The sequence below is a fragment of the Mobula hypostoma genome, chromosome 3 (genome assembly GCF_963921235.1).
Source record: "Mobula hypostoma chromosome 3, sMobHyp1.1, whole genome shotgun sequence".
NCBI classification, from domain to species: Eukaryota; Metazoa; Chordata; class Chondrichthyes; order Myliobatiformes; family Myliobatidae; genus Mobula; species Mobula hypostoma.
Window position 1 is genome coordinate 27,318,721 of NC_086099.1, and position 23,111 is coordinate 27,341,831.

Below are 23,111 nucleotides of genomic sequence, written 5' to 3' on the forward strand. Positions count from 1 at the left end.
AAGGGAGATACATTAGGGGCATTTAAAAATTATTAGATAGGCACTCGGATGATAGAAAAGTGGAGGATCATATTGGAGGGGAGGGTTAGATTGATCTTAGAGTAGGTTAAAAGATTGCACAACATTATGGGCCAAAGGGCCTGTACTGTACTGTACTATAATGTTCTAGGTGCCATGCTGTACCTTCTCTAACGCTGTGACTGCATCTGATGAGGTTTTCTAAGGCCTTAGAACAATGGGTCATGAATATTAAATTTTTTTTCAAAATACTTGCTGAAAAGGGATTACTTCCAATCTTAAAGAGGCCATAATCAAAATACAGAGTACAAGAAATTCTCATATACCTGCCACTGTCAACAACAGCTGTGAGGTCCATAATCTGAAAACTAATTTCTTAAAAGATGTCAAGCTAGCCAGAACTTGTTGAATTGCCTTATTGAATTGGATGATTCCTGTAGAGTTTACATGATTATTTGACTGCATCTCTTTATCCCCTTTAACCATGTTTTTAAAAAACACGTAACAGCCTCAACAGAGGGCCCCCCTATAAAATAGCCTGTAGATACATTGAGAGATTTATTTTCCCTCGAGGCTCAATACAATTTGGAACACTTTCAAACAGCTGTGTAGCAGTCGCACTTTGACTTCAAGCTATAAACACAGGTTACATTTCAAATCTTTATTTTTATTTTTAATGGGCAAATCAGCTCTGGACATGAAGTGTAAGTCACTGGGGGTTTGTCTGAACTGCAACAAGATTTATTAATGGCTGCAGATCTCCAGGAATGTTATCACTGACAGTGGCAGGATATGAAAACTACTCTTGTTGTAAATTTTGATGCCAGTTTATTTTAGATGATAAGTAATCCCTTTTCATTAGCAAGTATTTTCAATAGAATTAACTTATTCATAGCCCACGGGTTTTAAATGTTTTAAAACTGCAGCTCTTAAGTTTAATTTAATGTTAGATATATTTTTTAAACTATCTAATGTGTGGTTCCCAGCAATGAATTGTTTTTATTATTTTGTAAGTGGTAAAAGCGTGGACTGCACGACTTAAACACTTCTAGCCACAGCAAGTAAAGAAGGCTTTCATGTTCCAAGCCCGCCACAGTCAAAAACGCGTGTGGTAGACAGGCAAAAGTGTGCCATGTGCACGAGTGACACAGAGCACCCACGTTTGAGTCAAAGTCTACATTTTAATATGTTCAAATGGATTTCCTTCTATATTTACTATTTTTTACAATGTTACCAGAGATTGTGATTGCAAACAACAGGAATTCTGCAGATGCTGGAAATTCAAGCAACACACATCAAAGTTGCTGGTGAACGCAGCAGGCCAGGCAGCATCTCTAGGAAGAGGTACAGTCGATGTTTCAGGCCGAGACCCTTCGTCAGGACGGTTTGGCAAGTTTGGCAATTTGCAGCACTGGAGGTCCTGACGAAGGGTCTCAGCCTGAAACGTCGACTGTACCTCTTCCTAGAGATGCTGCCTGGCCTGCTGCGTTCACCAGCAACTTTGATGTGTGTTGCAGAGATTGTGATTATTCTGTTGTAAACTTATACAAACCTCACTTAAATGTTACATTTGAACCTGCATCTACCATTTCTGCTGGCAGCACACTCCACAGTCGTACCACCCTGTGAGTAAACAACTTTCCCCTCAGGTTCCCCTTAAAAATTTCGTACTTCACCCTTAACCTATGACTTCTAGCTCTAACCTCTCCCAACCTCAGCAGGAAAAGCCTGCATGCGTTCATCCTATCGACCGCATTCCTGTCATAATGTTGTATGCCTCTACAAGATCTTCCCTCATTCTGCTACATAAAATCCCAACCTACTCAACCTTCCCTTATAACTCAGGTCCCCAAACACTGACCAACGTACTTACTAGTTTTCTCTCCACTTTTTCAGGCTTATTGACACCTTTCCTGCAGGTAGGTGACTAGACCTGCTCACATTATTCTAAATTCAGCCTCATCAATGTCTTATACAACCTCTACATGGCATGGCAACTCCTGTATCTAATACATTGATTTATAGAGTCCAACATGCCAAAAGGTCTAGTAATGACCCCTTCTCCCTCTGACGCCAACTTCAAGGAATAAAACTCCTGTATTCCCAGATCCCGTTGATCTACCACACACCATACTGCCCTACCTTGCCTCCAGGCTCCAGGGACCTGGTTCTCCTTCTGATCGCCAGTGCTGTTTGTGGGGAGTTTGCACACCCCCCCATGACGGTGTCGGTTGCCCCCATGGGGGTTCCAGTTTTCAATCACATCACACATCCCGTGTTGTGTTCATTGGCAATTTGAAACGTGGGTCAGCATGATGGCATAGCGGTTCGCATAATACTATTACAACAGACGCAGACCTGTGTTCAATTCCCGCTGCTGACTGTCAGGACTATGTACGTGCTCCCCATAGCTGTATGGGCTTCTTCCCAGTGCTTCAGTATCCTCCCACAGGTACAGACGGGTTAGTCGGTTAACTGGATACGTGGGTGTAATTGGGTACAGGGACTCACTGGGCCTGAACAACTTCTTGTTACCATGCTGTATATCTAAATCAGGTTAATGGTTGGGATCCATAGGATAAAAAAGGGGGTGAACCCCTGCTCTAAATTAATTAATTAATTAATTATGCCTAGGGTAAGAAGACTGGAGGGCATTAAAGGCATTTCTGCGAGAATAAGTTACAGGAGAGTAAATATGGCGGTGCGACGCAGAGCGCCACGGCCACTCCGGTGAATGATATCTGTTATCTGTCAAGTAGGGGGCCGTGCACAATCCTGATTTGATGGAGACAGACGTGAGAGCACGGAGGAACATCTGGTGAAACTTCTGAAACGCCGGCTTCGCTGCCGCTGTTACTGTGGGGTCCAGAATCTCCGGAGGGGAAGGCCCCGAGTCCTCGGCTTTGCTTGTTGCTCAGCGGCTGGGGCGGGGTCGAAGCGCTCGGCAGAGATGGTGCTTGGTGCTTGGTGTTGGGGGGGCTGGTCGGGGGCTCGAATTTTTTGGACGGGCTCAGAGTCGGCTGCGGTCGGGTGCTGCATCGGCAAGTTTGCGGCGCTGGAGGTTCACGGCAGGGAGAGTTTCTCCCTTCTACCATCTGCGTGAGATGATGGGCTATTGGGACTATGAGACTTTTTTTTTTACCATGCCCATGGTCTGCTCTTTATCAAATTACGTTATTGCTTTGCACTGTTGTAACTATATGCTATAATTATGTGGTTTTTGTCAGTTTTAGTCTTGGTCTGTCCTGTGTTTCTGTGATATCATACTGGAGGAACATTGTATCATTTCTTAATACATGCATTTCTAAATGACAATAAATGAGGACTGAGTGTCCTCATAATCTAATCTAATCTAATCTAGTTATCAGTCTGATAGACTGATGGCCTTCTAGATATTATGGATATGTGGTGATATACGGAAGAAAGAAAAATAATTGAACTTGATGCCTACTTTGTCCATGGATAGCATTATCTTACATTCATAGTGGTAATATATTTTTGCACTTTTGAATATTGCATTATAAAACTATTAACATGCTTTCCCAAGTCTTCATATTTACAGAATGATCAGTAAAATAAATAAAAATTATATTTTACATATGTGTCGGTGTTCTCCACCAGAAAAATGATTGAAGTTCTGATTTTCTTTTTGAGGTCACTGGCTCCATCTGGTGGTTGAGGGTGGCAATGACAACTTTTAAATTACTTGCTGTTTTACCTCAGATATACAGCACTGAACTGAATTATCAGCCCAACAGACCCATGCTGACATTTGTGTCTCCATGAATCTCTCTCAACATTGCACCTGATCAACATATCCTTTTCCCTTCTGCCTCATATTTTCACCAAACCTCATTAATAAAATTTGTTGACTGTTCCACATTATGCATGTTCAGTAGCCATTCTGTTAGGTACATCTGCACATCTGTTCATTAAATCTCGTTAATGCAAATATCTGATCAGCCGATCACATGGCAGCAACTAAACGCATAAAAGCATGCAAACATGGTCAAGAAGTTCAGTCTTTGTTTAGACCTAACTTCAGAATGGGGAAAGAAATGTGATTTAAGTGACTTTGACCATGGACTTAAATGTGATTTAAGTGACTTTGGTGCCAGATGGGGTGGTTCGGGTATCCCAGAAACTACTGATCTCCTGGGATTTTCTTGCACAGTAGTCTCTATAGTTTACAGGGAATGGTGTGAAAGACAAAGAATATCCAGTGAGCGATGGTTCTGTGCATGAAAATACTTTGTTAGTGAGAGCCGTCAGAGGAGAATATCCAAACTGTTCCAGATTGACAGAAAGGTGACAGAAACTCAAATAACCATGTGTTACAACAGTGGAGCGTAGAAGAGCATCTCTCCAGTGTAACAACATTTCTCGGAACTAAGGTACACAACACAGTACAGAGCACTCACACACAGCACACAAGGTAATATTACCCCAAATAAATTAACAAATAATAAAACATAATCCAGAAGATTGACATTTGGCATAAAGTATATTTGCAACACATGTTAAAAAGTAAACAGTATAGGTAATGAGACATGGGTAATGGCAGGGAGTTCAGTAGTCTCAAGGCCTGGGGGAGGAAGCTGTTTCCTATTCTAACAGTCCTTGTCCTAATGCTGTGGCACCTCCTGCCTGATGGTAGGGGCGCACAGGGATTGTAGGATGGACAGAAGCCATCCTTGATAATGCCTAGGGCCTTGTGTACGCAGCATTCCTGATAAGTATCTCAGATGGGAGGAAGGGAGCCCCTGTGACCCTCTCAGCAGTTCTTGCAATCCTTTATAGAGTATTGGGATTAGATGCCTTGTAGTTCCCAACCTGATGGTGATGCAGCTAGTCAGGACTGTCTCAATGGTGCACTTGTAAAAATTAGTTAGAATGGGGATGGGGACCTTCACTCACCTCAATCTCCTCAGGAAGTGGAGATGCTGCTGTGCTTTCTTGACTAAAGAGGTGGTGTTGAGGGATCCAAATTTCTCTTAAATGTAGCAATTGAACCTGCACCCACCACTCTGTTGCCAGCTTGTTCCACACTCTCACCATCATTTAAGTGAAGAAGCTTCCACTCAGATTCCCCTTAAATATTTCACCTCAGGGGAAAAGCCTGCATGCATTGACCCTACCTATACCCCTCTGAATATCGTATCCCTCTGTGCGAACTCCTTTCATTCTCCTACACCTCATGGAATAAAGGCTTACTTTGTTCAACCTTTCCCAATAACTCAAGTCCTCACAGTCTGGGAACATCCTTGTAAGTTCCCTCTGCTCTCTTTCAATCTCATTGATACGCATCTTTCCTGCAGGTAGATTTGACTTCCAGTGCTGTTTGTGTGGCATTTGCACATCCCCTCGTGAGGGTGTGGCTTCCTGCGGGGGGGGGCATTCCAGTTTTCTCTCACATCCCACATGGCAGCAGGATAGCATAGAAGTTAGTGTAACACTACTACAGCACCAGCAATGTGGGTTCAATTCCCACCACTGCCTGTAAGGAGTTTGTATGTTCTCCTCATGACCATGTGGGTTTCCTCTGGGTGCTCCGGTGTCCTCCCAAAGACATACAGGTTTAGCAGTTTGATTGGACTTGTTGAGCTGAAAATGCCTGTCACAGTCTGTATCTCTAAATATATACATAAATTATGCCCAGTATAAGAATTTTATTTGTCAATAAAATTGAGAGAGTACAGAGGAGGTTTACTAAAATGTTGCCTGGGCTTCATCTTCTAAGTTACAGAGAAAGGCTGAACAAGTTAGGTCTTTATTCTTTGGAACGTAGAAGGTTGAGGGAGGACTTGATAGAGGTGTTTAAAATTATGAAGGGGATTGATAGAGTTGACGTGGATAGGCTTTTTCCACTGAGAGTGGGGGAGATTCAAACAAGAGGACATGAGTTGAGAGTTAAAGGACAAAAGTTTAGGGGTAACATGAGGGGGAACTTCTTTACTCAGAGAGTGGTAGCTGTGTGGAACGAGCTTCCAGCAGAAGTGGTTGAGGCAGGTTCGATGCTGTCATTTAAAGTTAAATTGGATAGCTATATGGACAGGAAGGGAATGGAGGGTTATGGACCGAGTGCAGGTTGGTGGGACTAGGTGAGGGTAGGAGTTTGGCATGGACTAGAAGGGCCGAGATGGCCTGTATCGGTGCTGTAATTGTTATATGTTATAAGAAAACTGGCGGGTGTTAAAGGTATCTGTGTGAAAATAAGTTACAGGAAAGTGAATAAGACAATGAGTTTAATCGGTTGTTCTGAGAATAGGTATCGACCTGATGGACTGAATGGACTTCTATAAATTATGGATATGTGGTAATTAATATATGGAATAATTGAACTTTGTGCATGGAGTGCATCATCTTACTTTTATATTGGTAATATACCTTTGCACTTTTGAAAATTGCATTATAAAACTATTAACATACATTCCCAAGTTTTCATAATTACAGAATGACCAGTAAAATAGTTAAAAATCACTCTTTATATTTGTGTCAGTTTTCTCCACCAGAAAAACAAATTGAAGTTCTGATTACTGTAATTCTGGGCACTGGCCCCATCTGGTGGCTGAGGGTGGCAATGGCAACTTTTAATTTACTTGCTGTCGTTTTACCTGGAAATCAAAGCACTGAAACAGATTACTCAACGCAACAGACCTATGCGGGTATGTGTGTCTACATGAATCTTACTCGACAATGCACCTGATCAACGTGTCCTTTTCCTTTCTGCCTGATACCGCTTGCCTTTTATAATAGATCATCTGTTCCACATTATATATATAATCGCAAACAACATTAGGTACGGCTGTATACCTGCTCATTCATGCAAATGTCCAATCAGTTAATCAGGTGGCAGATTCTCATGCATAAAAGCATGCAGACATGGTCAAGAGGCTCAGTTGTTTTTCAGATCAAACATCAGAATGGGGAAGAAATATGATCTAAGTGACTTTGACTGTGGAATGAGCATTGGTGCCAGACAGGGGGGTTTGAGCATCTCAGAAACTGCTGATCCCCAGGGATTTTCATGCACGACAGTCTCTAGAGTTTACAGAGAATGGTGCAAAAAGCAAATCAAAAAATCCAAAAAGCAGCAGTTCTGTGGGCAAAAACACCTTGTTAATAAGAGAGGTCAGAGGAAAATGGTCAGACTGTTTCAAACTGGCTGAAAGGTGACAGTAACTGAAATAACCACGTGCGACAAGAGTGGTGTGAAGAAGACACCACTCTTGTCGCACGTGGTTATTTGAGTTACTGTTTTCGCCTATATAGATTAATAGGGGTATATGGGGTGTCAGGGAAGGGTAGCACCTCCGGTGGGGGAATATGTCGCGTCCTTTTCAGGGCGGTTAGTCCACCTTTGGTCCCCACCTGGCACTCAGCTCTCACCTGTGGCTCCCTGTAGCTGTTTGCATGCGACAGCGGCCACACCCCGGGCAATGGCTTCGACAAGCCGGCTAAACCAGGTGAGGGTAGCCGACGGGTCTCAAACCCTCGGTGAGATAGGGAGTTGTCTATCCCAGCATGTGAAGACAGACTCCGGCGGATTGAGCGGACGAGACCAACGGAAGGTCCAACGGTCAAGAAGGCGGTCTCTGCAAGCGTCGTGGAACGTGTAGAGCAGGACAAGACACAGAAGACGTCCTGGTCATCCACTGCGCCTAGTCCCATCTCCAGCCGTCTAGACTCTGTCTTGCCACTGGATCCAGATGGGAATTGGGAAGAGAGAGTGAGGCTGACGCTGCGCAACTCTCCCTCACTTAAATCCAAATCACGCGCTCGTCTTGACACCATCATTACGGTGTCGAGGTCCTCATCGACGTCAATGATGGACGAGCAACAACAGATTAATAGGCCACTATAAATAGCCCCTAATGTGTAGGTGACCATAAAGCCAAAAGAAACCATAGAACGTAGGAGCAGAATTAGGTCTTTCTGTCCATCGAGTCTGCCCCAACATGGCTAATTTATTTTCCCTCTCAACTTCATCGTCCTATCTTCTCCCCATAACCTTTGTCACCCTTACTAATCAAGAATCAATCAACCTCCACTTCAAGTATATCCAGAGCCTTGTCTTCCACAGCCCTCCATGACAATGAATTCCACAGATTCACCACCAACCGGCTAAAGAAAAGTGAGAGTGGTAGCAGCTGAGGGGACCTAATAGGAATGTAGGGAGAACAAAAGGGGATTAGTGTGAATGGGTTGGTGAGCTGAAATCATGAAGGGAATGCACTGGGTGAACGTGCACAGTCTTTTTCCCAGGGAAAGGGAACTGAAAGCTAGAGGGCATAGGTTTGGAGTGAGAGGTGAAAAGTTAACAGGACCAGCAGAGAGAGGACAGCCAAATAAACATGCTTGTTTGACTGAGTTTGCATGGTGGCTGTTTTGCTCACATTGTACTGCAGAAACATTATGCCTATCAAATTCACTGAAGGCTTGCTTCAGCGATGGTGGGGACCTTAAGAGGAAGCCCAGTAAATATTTCACTCGACACTCTAGCTGAATATGTTCGCAAGAGCTTCAGTCTTTTCTGTTCACCATGGAGGACGGGCTTGTTCCTGGAGCTTGGCAGGACCACCGATCTGATCATTTAGTTCTGTCCTTTCAATGGTGTTTCTTAGGCTACGTCTACACTATACTGGATAATTTTGAAAACGCTGGTTTCGCATAAAAACGATAGGAGTCCACACCAGGCATTTTTGAAAATACCATTAAAACGGGTACCTGGGTAAAACTGCTCCCACTGGACATGCACAGGACACATCTACAGGAAACAAACGAAGAGGAAACGGTACACTTGGTGCTCGTTTGTCCAGTTACAGACTAGAAAAACTTAAAAGGAAATTGCCAAATGGCAGACAGCTGTTGGCTCTTGCGCAGGAGGACTTAAAACTAAAAAAACAAATACTGGAGCGTATGGAGGCAACCGACAGGGAGTTCACAGACAGTATGACCCGGCTGACGACCAACATTGCAAAACTGACATTTCAACTAACATTGAGAAACTGTTGCAGAGGGATTTGCAATGATGAGGAATATGATGGCTCCCCCCAGTACTTTTCACCGCCACATTACCAGCCTCACAGCCACTACAATAGCTACACATACGGACACACAGACCCACGGGTGGCCCCACCAACATCTTCCCCACTCCCACAGAGGGGTCACCCTGGAAACATTTCCTACAGCCACAGTCTCTTCACCGATGAAAGGGACGACGGCTACAACTAAATGCAATAACGCTTGTTACTGGGCAAAAGTGAAATTTGCTGTTACCTCATTTGTTTGCCTTTACTTTTGCCATGTCCTTGTGTATTATTTTGCTGTATTTAACATGTGCAATTAAACAAGTTACTGGGCAAAAGTGATTTTATTTTTACCTGAGTAAAAGTGAAACTTAACAATTTTCCTTTTTTGGCCTTAACATTTTCACGTCTATGCCAAACATAAGCTACTACTTAATAATGTCATTTTGGAAGAAGTGACAATTTCATCTGTTGAATGTTTGCACAAGCAACACATTAATAAAGCACCTTGTTAAATGTATAAAACACGTCTGCATCAGTGTTATCTTGTATTTCATTACAATGTTACATTAGGATGTTACATAACTATTGTCAGATATTGCTGTTGTGGTGTTGGAGGCTGCGTTCAAGAAAACAATGAAATGCCGCGTTGCCGCCACTATCTGTTCCGGCAGGTCATGACAGCATTTTTAAAAAGCTCCGGTTACCCCGTACACACTGCACCGCCCAACCAGCGTTTTCAGATTTACACACTCTGGAGAGTGTTTTAGAAAACCTCCATTGTCAGGGGAGGAAAACGCCATTTTAGTGTGGACGGAGGGTCAAAATGAAGAGAAAAAGCTTCGGTTATGGATTTATCCATCTAGTGTGGACATAGCCTTACTCTTTCCTGGAGCTTCAACAGGTTAGCACTTCATTTTTAAGTAAGTTTGGTGATCCTCCAGGCATGGCGTTTTGCATGTCTCAGTAAAGCTCTCATGACTGCAGCACTAGTCCAGGGTATAAAAACTTGCAAACTGTAACGTAACTACTGCATTTGTTTATTCATAATATATAGGATGTGGATACTATTGAGAGAGTGCAGAGGAGATTTACAAGGATGTTGCCTGTATTGGAGGGCGTACTTTATGAGATTAAGTTGAGTGTACTTGGCCTTTTCTCCTTGGAGCGATGGAGGATGAGAGGTGACCTGATAGAGGTGTATAAGATGCTGAGAGTCATTGATCGTGTGGATAGCCAGAGGCTTCTTCCCAGGGCTGAAATGGCTAACACAAGGGGGCATAGTTTTAATGTGCTTGGAAATAGGTACTGAAGCTAAGTTTTTCACACGGAGAGTATGGGGTGTTCTATGTTCTATATTGCTGATTTTTAATTTATAATAAAGGTTAATACAAATTATGAATTTAGGAATTTACTCCTTCAGTAGCTGAGAAGTTATAAGTTTTAAATATTATCTATTAAACAATCCAGGATTTTGACTGGTAGTCATAGGGCATTACAGCACAGAAAACTCTTCAGCCCATCTAGGTAGACTATATATTTTTCTTTAGTTTTACAATCTTCATTCCAGGTAAGGTCTGGATCCACGTTGAAATTGGTTTGCATTAAATAGCATTTTGCACATGGCTGATACAAGATTTATAGATTTTGTTCAAGGTTCAGAAGCCTTCTTGGACCAGGAGTTTATCTCAAAGATATCAGCACTGAAGTTGCATTAGGGCAGGGTGTGATGGGCATTTGTTGCATCTGGAGGAATAGGTTTTAATTCATCATTATTGCTAGAAGTGCTCACTTTGCCCTTGTCTCAATTTAATCCTGCTTAGAACCACCCAGGTCTTTCAGGGTGAAACCCAGAAGGCCTTGTTTTTAAACCTTGAATGAGTTCTTTATTACAAAATAATAAAACAATAAAATAAAACAGATACTTATGATAATGTCATTAACTCTTCAGTAAAAAAAAATGCACATGACATGAATATCTCGTTCTGGACAAAAACACCACGTCCACATAAGTCCATAAGACAGAGAATCAGAATTAGGCCATTTGGCCCATCAATAATGATCCCATTATCGATCCTAAATCATACTGAATAGCCTTTGCTGTCTATCATAGAGCATAGAAAACTACGGCACAGTACAGGCCTTTGGCCCACATAGTTATGCTGAGCTTTTAACCTACTCCAAGATCAATTTAACCCTTTCCTCCCACATAGCCCTCCATTTTTCTTTCATCCATGTGCCTGTAATAGACTGATATATATAATATGCTGTTATTATTTTTGAAACTCTGCACTATCTAGCTTTATTTGGTAACCTACCACATCTCTCCACAGGACTGCAACTTACGGGATTATATTCTAGAGACTCTTCAGCTTGGATTCTACATTTTGCAAAAATGAGCAAATGAGGCTGGCTGCTTTGAATGTGGTCTAAATATTTAAAGAGCTGAATTTGTAAATTGTGCATCTCTGGTAATCAAAGAAAATGGTGTTATGATATAATTACATCACTGCACTACATGAAACTCAATAAACAAGAAGCAATGTCAAAATAAATAACTCATGTCATCATGCTGTAACCTACATTATTGCCATAAGAATTGTGTTAAGAAATTAATACCCTATTTCTGCTACATAGTTTTCACAAAGTCAAGATAACAGTCTGCTCCACCATTTCATTATGGCTGATAATAACATCCCTCTCAACCCCATTTGCTTGCCTTCCCCCAAACGTTCTTGATTAGCCTTACTAATCAAGAATCTATCAATCTCTGTTTTAAGTATACCCGATGACTTGGCTTGACAGTGAATTCCACAGATTCACCAGCCTCTGGCTAAAGAAATTCCTCCTCACCTCTGTTCTAAACAGATGTAGGTCTGTAGTCTAGTGTAGTTTTGTGGTGTTTTACGTAGTTCAGTGTAGTTTTTGTATTGTTCATGTAGCACCATGGTCCTGAAAAACGTTGTCTCATTTTTACTCTGTACCGTACCAGCAGTTATGGTTGAAATGACAATAAAAAGCGACTTGACTTGACTTTACTCTGAGGCTGTGCCCTCTGGTCCTATGCTCCCCCACTATAGGAAGCATCCACTCCACATCCACTCTATCCAGGCCTTTCAATATTCAATAATTTTCAATGAGATCCCTCTCCCCCCCACCCCATTCTTCTAAACTCCAGCGTACAAGCCCAAAGTCATCAAATGCTCCTTTTACATTAACCCTTTCATTTCCAGGATAATTCTCATGCATTTGCCTCCCTTACTACTGACTCAACCTGCAAGTTAACCATTAGGGGATCCTGCAGGAGGACTTCTGGGTCCCTCTCCACCTCTGATTTTTGAATTTTCTCCCCATTTAGAAAATACTTTACATCTTTATTCCTTTTACCAAAGTGTGGTAAAGTGACCATACACTCCCTGCATTGTATTCCATCTGCCACTTCTTTTCCCATTCTCCCAATCTGTTTAGGTCCTTTGGCAGACTCTCTGCTCATCAACACTACCTGCCCCCCCCCCACCTATTTTCACATTGTCTGAAAACTTGGCCACAAATCCATCAACTCCATCATGCTCATCATTGACATATCGGTCCCAACTCTGACCCCTGCAGAACACTACTAGTCACTTGCAGCCAGACAGAAAAGGCTTCCTGTCCCTCCTGTCCAACAACCTATCTTCTATCCCTGCTAGGATTTTTCCTGTAGCACCGTGGGCTCTCAACTTAACACCCTCATGTGCGCCACCTTGTCAAAGGCCTTCTGAAAATCCAAGTAAGCAACATCCACTGACTCTCAATTGTTTATCCTGCCTGTTATTTCCTCAAAAAATTCCAACAGATTTGTCAGACATGATTTCCCCTTTAAGGAAATGATGACATACTTTATCATGTGCCTCCAAGTACCTCAAAGCCTCATCCTTAATAATGGATTCCAAAATCTTCCCAACTATTGAAGTCAAGCTAACTGACCTATAATTTCCTTTCTTCTGCCTCCCTTTTGTCCTAAAGAGTGGAGTAACGTTTGCATCAACTGATTCTTCTCATGCTTTAACAATCTCTTCAGCTACTTCTTTTGGAACCTTAGGGTGCAGTCCAGCTGGTGACTTATCCATCTCAGAACTTTCAGCTTCCCAAACACCTTCTCCTTAGTCAGAAAACAGATGAATTCAGGGTTCATAAAGAGTGAGTGCCGGGTGATAGCAATCACTTAAAAATTCAGAAGTGGCTGGTGATATCGGAAAGATTGACAAGTTTGATTGCACAACAGATAACTGGGTTTTATATACTGAGAAAATTGAACAGTATTTTAAAATAAATGGAATAATCAATGAGAAACAGGTACCAATTTTGCTGAGTACATTGGGTTTAAAGGCATACAGTTTGCTTCAACGTTTAACAGCTCCAACCATCTGAATTGAGCTTTGCTGCTATTGTAACAGTGATGCAGGAACGCTTAGAACCAAAGCCATTGTTAATTGCAGAACATCTTAGCTTTCGTAAGTGGAATCAAAAAGAAGGGGAGTTTATTTCAGCGGACATGGCTGAATTGAAGAGATCGACTGAGCATTGTCAGTTCAATACACTGAGAGATTGTTTAGTTTGAAGAATCTTAAAAGAAAGCATTCATAAGCAGCTCCTAACTGAAGCATAGTTTACATTCAAAAGAGCAATTGAAATTGCTATTTCAATGGAAACTGCAGGCAAAGATGCAAATAAGTTACAGTCAAGAATGAAAGTGAGCGTGAACAAAATTGGAGCGTCTAAACAGAAACAGGTCTGGCTGAACAAATTGTGTTCCCATTGTGGCAGGGGCTCACATATGTCAAACAAATGCAGGTTTAAAGGTGAAGCTTGTGGAAAATGCAATGAAGAACGTCATATACATGTTGGGCAGACCAAAATAAATGAACTGCTCAGGGAAGAGAGAAAGATGAAAGGTCAAGTTGCAGTTTCAGAAAGAACACAATCTGCATGCTAATGATGAGAGTGACACAGGACTGTGTAGACATGAGACTTACAGTGTGAAAATTAACAATGGACAAGCAATATGGCCTACATCAGAAGTGAACAGCAAATTAAATAAAATGGAATTGGACCCTGGTTCAGCTGTTTGTCATTTCACAAAATCAGTTTGAACAGCATTTCAAAGATACTAAACTGAAGCCTGCAGATATCCAACTAAGAAGTTATATGGAAGAAAATATCATTCCTGTGAGCATGACATTCCTAACAGTGAAATACAACAACTAACAAGCCAGATTGAGCTTGTATGTGGTAAAAACAGAAGGGACAGCATTGTGGGGCTGTGATTGGCTGAGACAACTACAATTTGACTAGAGATCCGACCACAATTTGCATGCCACACCCCCTACAATGAAGCCATATAAAACTGAATTAAGGAAGGTACTGGATGACGCCACAACTGTCGTCATGCCAAATACCATGAACTGTTGCCCAACAGAGGACAAACAGCTGTTGTTGCCCACCTCTGTGCCTCTGGTTGGAAAACATATTGGACCAAGGGAGGACCGTGCTGCTCAGAGGAAGCATGGAAGAGGCAAAGGCCGTCGTCCGCCTATAACAGTTTTTGTAGGCAGCATACCTGAGGAAGCTTCTGATATGTTAAGCAGAGGGTTACTTGCAAAATGTGACTTGGTTTTAAGCTGGAAGAGAGTCCACGGAGCTTCAGGGAAGTAGCATGCATTCAGTTTTTGTGAGTATAAAGAACCAGAATCTACACTGCACGCATTAGGGTTTTTGCTTGAACTTCAAGTGGGAGATGAAAAGTTTCTCGTATGTGTTGGTGTAAGGACTAGGGCCCAGCTAGATGAGTGAAAGTCTAAAAAGAAAGGAGTCAAATGAGATACAAAAACAGAGGATTCATCAGATGGTGTTGTGGATGAGAGAACCAAGTGGAGAGATCGGATCATAAAAGAAGCAATAGAAGGATTAATAAGAGAATACACCAGTGAACTAAATGCACCTTCCCATGATCAAGATGCACAAACTAGAGGAAAAGGAGGGAAGAGATGTAAATAAAAAAATGTAAGTGAGAAAGCAAAAGAGAGAAGGAATGTGAGAAAGTAAAAGAAAGGGATCAAAGTAGATTCAGAGAGAGAAAAGGAGAAGAAAGATGTCCAGAGCTGTCAGAAACACTTCCTGCAGTTTCAGAGTCAACTCCTACAAGCACCACGGAGGAGGCCCCAGAGCCTCAGATTGTTCTCACAGCCACAAGTCTTGCCGGCCAAGCAGTGATCTCACTTGTCAGGACAAACGTTGCCCCACAAGAGTAAGAATTCCTCCTCAGCAATTAAATCTTTTGGCCCGAATAGGACAATTTAAAATTGACTATGCAGTAGACGTCTGTATATAGCAGTTGTAGTGCATAGTGTACCGTGTATAGAGTATACACTGTGCATGCTGTGTATGCATTCTCTATTGTGTTGGAGTTTATAGCGAAGCTTGGAGGAATGTTGTGGATTTGGTGCTTCATTGATGTTTGAGTACTCTTGTGTATAGGTTGATGAACCATTCTTGTTCGTTTAAGTAATTAATTATGGGTTATATGTTAATTGCATACATCATCACACTACCACATGATATCTATACACATCACTCAAAGTAAACTTGAAGTTACACCCATATTTTCAGTCTCCCTTGAGTTTCTTTGAATTTGTTTAATGTTTTGAAGTTACAAACTTCTTTACCGCCATGATGAGGCCAAATTCAGGTTGGAGGAGCAACACCTCATATACCGTCTAGGTCGTCTCCAGCCCCTTGGTATGAACATAGAATTCTCCAACTTCCAGTAATTCCCTCCCCCTCCCTTCCTCTATCCCTATTTCACTCTGCCCCCTCCCCCAGCTGCCTATCACCTCCCTCATGGTTCTGCCTCCTTCTACTACCCATTGTGTTTTCCCCTATTCCTTCTTCACCTTTCCTGCCTATCCTCTCCCTGATTCCTCTCCCCCACCCCTTTACCTTTCCCCTTACTGGTTCTTCACCTGGAACCTACCAGCCTTCTCCTTCACTCCCTCCCCCCACCTTCTTAATAGAGCCTCTGCCCCCTCCCTCTACAGTCCTGACGAAGGGTTCCAGCCCAAAACGTTGACTCATCGTTTCCACGGATGCTGCCTGACCTGCTGAGTTCCTGCAGCGTGTTGTGACTATCCTTCCAAAGCAATGTGCATCCTTGGTTCCCAACTATGATCTTCCTTCAGCTACAATTCAGTGATGCCCACAATGTCATAGTTACCAATCTCTAACTGTGCTACAAGATCATCAACCTTACTCCATATATTGCGTGCATTCATATCTAACACCTTCAGTACTGTATTCATCACCCTTTTTGATTTTGCCACCGTTACACTTCAACTCCTGCCCCTAACTGCAATTTTGCCCTATCATCTGCCTGTCCTTCCTCACAGTCTCACTACACACTGCATCTACTTGTATATCAGCGGCCACACTCTTAGCAAATCACATCTCCCTGCAAAGCGATGGCGGTTTTTAAAGCAAGATATTACAGTGAGGATCTGCCTATTCTCTTGGGTGCCTTAAGAAAGTTGTGGAAACTAATTCCTGAAATCCCAGTTGTGATGTATCCCTCAACTAAAAGAACTAGAAGATCTGTTCCCCTTGTGTATGTGGCGGGGGGGAGCAATACATTTCAGTTTCAAAATCAGGTCTATTATCACTAACTAATGTCATGTGTTTTATTGCTTTCTGGCAGCAGTACAGTTCAAGACATGAAAACTTACTATAAGTTACAATTTTTAAAAAGTGCAAAATAGGAATAACAAGGTAGTGTTCATGGGTTCATGGACTGTAGAGAAATTGAATGGTGGAGCAATCTCAATAGCTGAGTGACCTAACTCCGTTCTGTCTTCAAGAGGGTGATATGATAGTACAGCTCTTTCAGCACCAGCAGTCACAAGCTATATACAGTATAAGGACTTTGTACTGTCTTCCCATGATCATGTGGGTGCTCCGGTTTCGTCCCACACTCCAAAGAAATACAGTTAGAGTCAGTGAGTTGAGAACATGCTATGTGACAACACTTGCCGGCTGCCCAGCACAATCCTCACTGATTTGCTTTGATGCAAAACAATGCATTTCACTGTATGTTTTGATGTACACGTGACAAATAAAGCTAATCTTTAATCTTTATACCCAAGAGCCTTATGGTACTAACGGCAGAGAGGAGGAAGCTATTTTTAAATTGCTGAGTGTGGGTCTTCAGGCTCCTTTGCTTCAACAGTGTTTATTTGCTGAAAGCTGCTTATAGAACCATGAAAGACACTAAATAAATTATGTGTTTCTGCAGATTAGATTGTCAAAAAAATTATTTCCACAGACAGCAGCCTGAACAGTCTGCTGCCTTGTTCAGTGAGCACAAATATACAGCCAATTTTTAAAAATAGGTATGTTGCACGGCTGATGACCCCACACAGAAAGAAAAACCGGTCTATCAAACAATCTGCCTTGTGGTCACCATCGTCTCCTGGAAGTAGTTACATTCAATTTCTGACTTAAGGAGGAATTTCGTTTTCTCTTCACTCCACTTCCCCACCCACAATTCGGCCAAGAGATTTTTTTTTCTCCTCTGTTCTCCCTGAAGATTAATATTAATGAGTGTAGAGGCTGGTGGGATGGAAGACTTTAAGGGCAGCAAGCCTTATTCTGTCAGCAGTTCTTTTACTGTTTGCCATTTTTATACGAGCATACTGTATGCACCTATCTCCTCAATACGTTCTTCCCTGGTGCTCACAAAACACTGTTCATAGATTGTAGATTTACATCTATTTTTCACATGTACATCAAAACATACAGTAAAATGCATCATTGTGTTAACAACCAACACACCCAAGGATGTGCTGGGGGCTGCCCAGAAGTGTTGCCACACATTCTGGCGGCAACCTAACATGCCCACAATGTTCAGCAAGACAACACAAGCAGCAACAACAGCAACACAATGTGAACAAAACAAGCCCTTTTCCCACCCAACCACACACCCGGACAGACCTCCAATTCCAGGGCAGGCTTCCGGGCCTCGGCCCTGGATTCTCAGGCTCACAGAAATCAGGCCTCCAGCTTCAGACTTCGCCCCAGGACTGGCCAATCATGGGATTGACCATCTGTCCTCAACTTCTAAACTAAGACGGTCCTCCAGCCTTGGTGACCCAGGCCCTCGTGCCTCCTTTGGGATTTTCCCTTTGGCTTTCGAACTTCAGGCTTCTGCCTCCAGAATCACCATTCTGTGTACTTTGCCCTGCAGCTTTGCCCTCTGAATCCCCAGGACTCACCGATGATGTCTTGGGACCTTCAGGCCTCGACTTCTGGAGCCCCACAGACCTCCAACCCCAGTGATTGGTCTTTTGGTCTTCCTTAACACTGTGTCCTCATTATAATATTCTTTATATCATAACTAGTTCAGGCTTGTTTCCTGGGCCACCAAATCTGTATTTCTCAGTTTACACACTCTTCCCTCCCCTCTCAGCCAGTATGGTTTTAAGACTCATCAAACAATCTTTCCACAATTCTTTTCAGCCTTGCTGTTGTTCAACAATTTGGCTCAGAATTTCCGTAAGACCATAAAACCACCAGATATTGTCAAAGTCAAAGTAGCTTTATTATCGAAGTATCTATATAGGATATAAGTGTATTTTGATAATAAACACAGGAGATATAGGAGCAGAATTAGTCCATTCAGCCCTTAGGGTTGCACTGGCATGCAATCATGTATGACTTCTTTTCTCAACCCCACTCTGCCGGCTTTTCCTTGCAAAACCTAATGTTGTGTATGTAATATTTCAGTAATATTTGAGTAATCTTGAATATATACTGTGTATTTGATTAAGCATACTTATTCTTTAATATAATTGATTATGTTTATATGTATAAATACGTAAATCGCATACATCATTGCACTACCACATGATGTGTGTGCACCTCGCTTAAAGTAGAAGCATGAAGTTCAACCCACATTCCTAGACTCCCATGCCTTTATTTGAGTTAGTTTAATGTTTTGAAGTTACAAAACAAGACATTGGTGACAAGGTATTTTAAAACAAACCAAAGACAGCTACCAACCTCTTGCAGCGCAGCAAGACATTTGAACAAAAAATAACGTAACAAGGAACAATGAGTAAAAAACACAGCCCAGCACGTTCAGACTGGAAAGTTAAAAAGAAGTGAAGCAAATGGAAGAATTCACAGGTTCATAAAACGTGAGTACCGCCTGATAATAATCACAAAAAAAGAGTAGAAATGGCTGGCTACATTGGAAAGATATATACTGTTGATTACACGACAGATAACTGAATTTTATATACTGAGAAAATTGAACAGTATTTTGAAACAAATGGAATAACAACTGAGAAACAAGTACCAATTTTACTGAGTGCATTAGGTTTAAAGGCAGACAGTTTGCTTCGAAGATTAACTGCTCCAACCAAACTAGCAGAAATTAGCTTTGCTGCTATTGTGAAAGTACTGCAGGAAGACTTACAACTGAGACCGATGTTATTTGCAGAATGCTTTAGATTTCATAAGCGGAGTCAAAAGTCAGCGTGCGTGTGTGACTGAATTGAAAAGATTGAGCATTGTGAGTTCAATGATGGGCTTAATGATGCACTGAGAAATTGTTTAGTTTGTATAATTTTACAAGAAAGTATTCAAAAATGGCTCCAAACTGAAATACAACTGGCATTTAAAAGAGCAGTAAGATCACTGTTTCAATGGAAACTGCAGATAGAGACACATTTTAGTTGCAGACTGGAATGAAAGTGAGCATATACAAAATTGCAGCATCTGAACAGAAACTCACTGAGCAAATTGTGTTATTGTTGCACCAGGGCAAAGCCATCTTGGATTTTGGTGAAGGGATTGTTTGGACCACGTGGGGTACGTCCTGGGTTGGGGCACCACAGGGGCAAGAAGGGGGTTTGTCAGAAATCCCATAGGTGTCCTGTTTGTTCTGTTTTGGCATGTTGACTTCTGAGTCTATTTGTGGCTGTCCAGTTTTTTTTTCTGGTAGCTGTAGTAAAGCCTAGGAGGAACAAGGTGAGATCGTCGATCAGATCTCCACCGGGGTTGGGGGCGGGGTGGTGTTGGTTTTCGCGATTTGAGTCAGTAAGTTGGAGGAGCACTTTCAATTAGTTTATGAACTGGAATGTTGTTGGACATATTTTGGATACGCTTGTGCAATTTTGCTGAAACTCTGTTCTACGGATCTCCAGAGTTGCCATTCTGCTCATTGTTGGGAGCCACTGGACAGGTGTGGATTTTAGGGCAATGGCGTCCCCCAAGGGCTAGTTCTGGCTCCAACCTCGTTCAATCTGTACCTCTGTGACCTCGGTGAAAACAAATCTACTAAACTTGGATAGGCTGATGACTGGGCCATAGCCTTACAATCCAACGATGTCAAATCCATTGAAAAAACTTTACCCAAGATAACAACTCTCTATCCAACTACTTCTCAAAGTGGTACCTAAATAATAATGTCAACAGAACAGTAATTTCCATATTTCATCTGGCCTACCAAATAACCAAACTTAAACTGAGTCAGTGAGGCCGGCTGGCGGCTGCTCTCACTGCTCCTGCTCACTCTCCCATCACCACTGTTTCTGTGATCCTCTTCCACACACTGTTTTCACCTCCAACTCGAGAACAGTTCTCTGGAACTGGAAACCCATCGTAACCTGGGGACTACTTGTCAGAGTATACTGTAAATCCATAATACATTGAAAAAGGATTCCATCAAGCTTATTCATCAAGGTAATGCCTGATCTTGTCCCTCAGTGCCACTTTCCAGTGCTGCTCTCATATTCCTTATTTTAATGCCCTTTCAGTCCCTGCATTGGATGAACACAATGACTAATGAACAATGAACTAATGACAATGACTAATAACACAATGAACAGAATACAACCATCTACAGTGGAGAATATCTTGTCTGAAACAAGAAATATCTCTTCTCTGGGTTCTAAATGACTCAAACTATTATCCACAATGCTGGATTCCTCAGTCAGAGGAAATATCCTTCCTACAACCAGCCTGTAAGGCCCTTTAAGATAGTTGTGATTTTTGATGAGATCTCCTCTGATCCTTCTAATCAACACAATTCTAATCTACTCATTCTCTCTGCATATGTCAAACAAGTTATCTATTGAACTAGTAAATCTTGGCTGCTCTCGCTGGATGGCAAGTAAATTCATTCTTAGGTAAAGGAATCAGAAATGCGCACCAAATCCAGATGCTGAAGGCTCTCCACCCAAAACCTCAACTGCACAGGTGACACAGTAGCAGAACGGTTTACAGCAATTGCAATTGGAAGATAGGGGTTCAATTCCTGCAGCTGCCTTTAAGGAATTTGAACGTTCTCCCCAGAACTGTGTGGATTTCCTGTAGGTGCCCCAGGTTTCTCCTACATTTCAAAGGTGTACGGGTTAGGGTTAGTAAGTTGTGTGCATGCTATGTTGGCAATAGAAGCATTACAACACTTGCGGGCTGCCCCCAGTACATCCTCAGACTGTGTTGGTTGTTGACAGAAATGCCGCATTTCACTATGTTTCAATGTATATGTGATGAATAGAGCGAATTGTAACGCAGGTTAACTAAACCCAAAGATGTAATGTTTGAAAGCTCCATCTGTGGATGGCTGAAAACCAGTTTTATCAAATTAAAAAAAAAACTTGAGAAAAATAATCTATGCGAGAATGAGGTATGGACAGGCGACAGAAACCCGGTAAACTATTAGAAACTAATTAAAGATAAAACCCTTAAAAATGGAATTATTAGTTAGTATCTTTACCCTACTTACTGGAAATCCTCAGGGTGAAACCACTAGGGGAGAGACATTATTGATAAAAGATTTATTGAAGCTATGGCCAAAATGAGCATCAGCTATAGCAAGATGATATCGGCAGAGAGTAATGTCCAAGGTCTCTACCGTGCAACCGGTGATTAGTTCTGTTTAATCATGACCAAGGGATTTGGTGAGTTAAAACACTTAGTGTTCTCAGTGTATAACTTGTGTGTGAAGTATGTTCTGTAGTGTAGTAACTGGGAAATATTTGGAAATGACAATGTGATATTGAGTTATTTTGAAATAGAAAATAGAATGCATATAAGAACTTACAGATTGTAATCCTGCTGTAAACAGGTCAGGTTTTTTTTTGTGTGAGTATTGTGAACCGACCAACCATTTCATCCAATGAATCAAGAAACAGTATGTAGAGCCACCTGAGATTGAAGATCCAGTGCAGGAATGAAATGTTTCAAGGCACAGAGGATTTAATACGGTCGGATGTATAAGTTTATTTCTCATTTGAAGGATCTAAATTTGATTCACTGGAAGAGCTGATTGTTTTTACAAAGACTTTGATAAGTTGCTGAATGAAATTTATTTTGTTTAAAAGTTGTGATGTTGAAGAATTGTCATGAAAGAAGTTAATCTGTATTTCTATATATTTTGGGTGTTGAATTTGAATGTGTAGTCTTACTGACCTGAACTGAAACTGAAGTTAACCATTATACTTAAGAATAGGCATTCAATTAGCTTTCTAACTAACTAGGGATAAACAGAAAGGCAATTGTTAGTCTGTAAACCTTTAAATAGGGAATAACACTAGATCTAATTAGTTAGAGAAATGGGAGTAATAAAGGTTACTCTAATGAATTTCACTGATTTAACTAAAAGGAATTTGGTTTTTGTTTATATCTTAGACTTGGAACCTGAACAGAATGTCGGAATTCTGAATTGTCCTTACTCATGTAAGTATTTTGTATATATCGCTAAATTTTTATAAACAAAGCTTACCTTTAGACATGTGTTTTCTATTCACTGCCTTCTTCAACACCTAGAGCTTCTGATGGCTTACTGGTACCTAGTGTAGTACTATGCAATGCGATTTTCTCATAAAGAGTGCAGTGACTAGTCACACGAGATAAGACAAGCACTAAACAGGTATTACATAATTTTTATTGCCTCTCCATAGATGCTGCCTGACCTGCTGAGTTCCTCCAACATTTTGAATGTATTCGAGTCACAGAGCATCACACCAC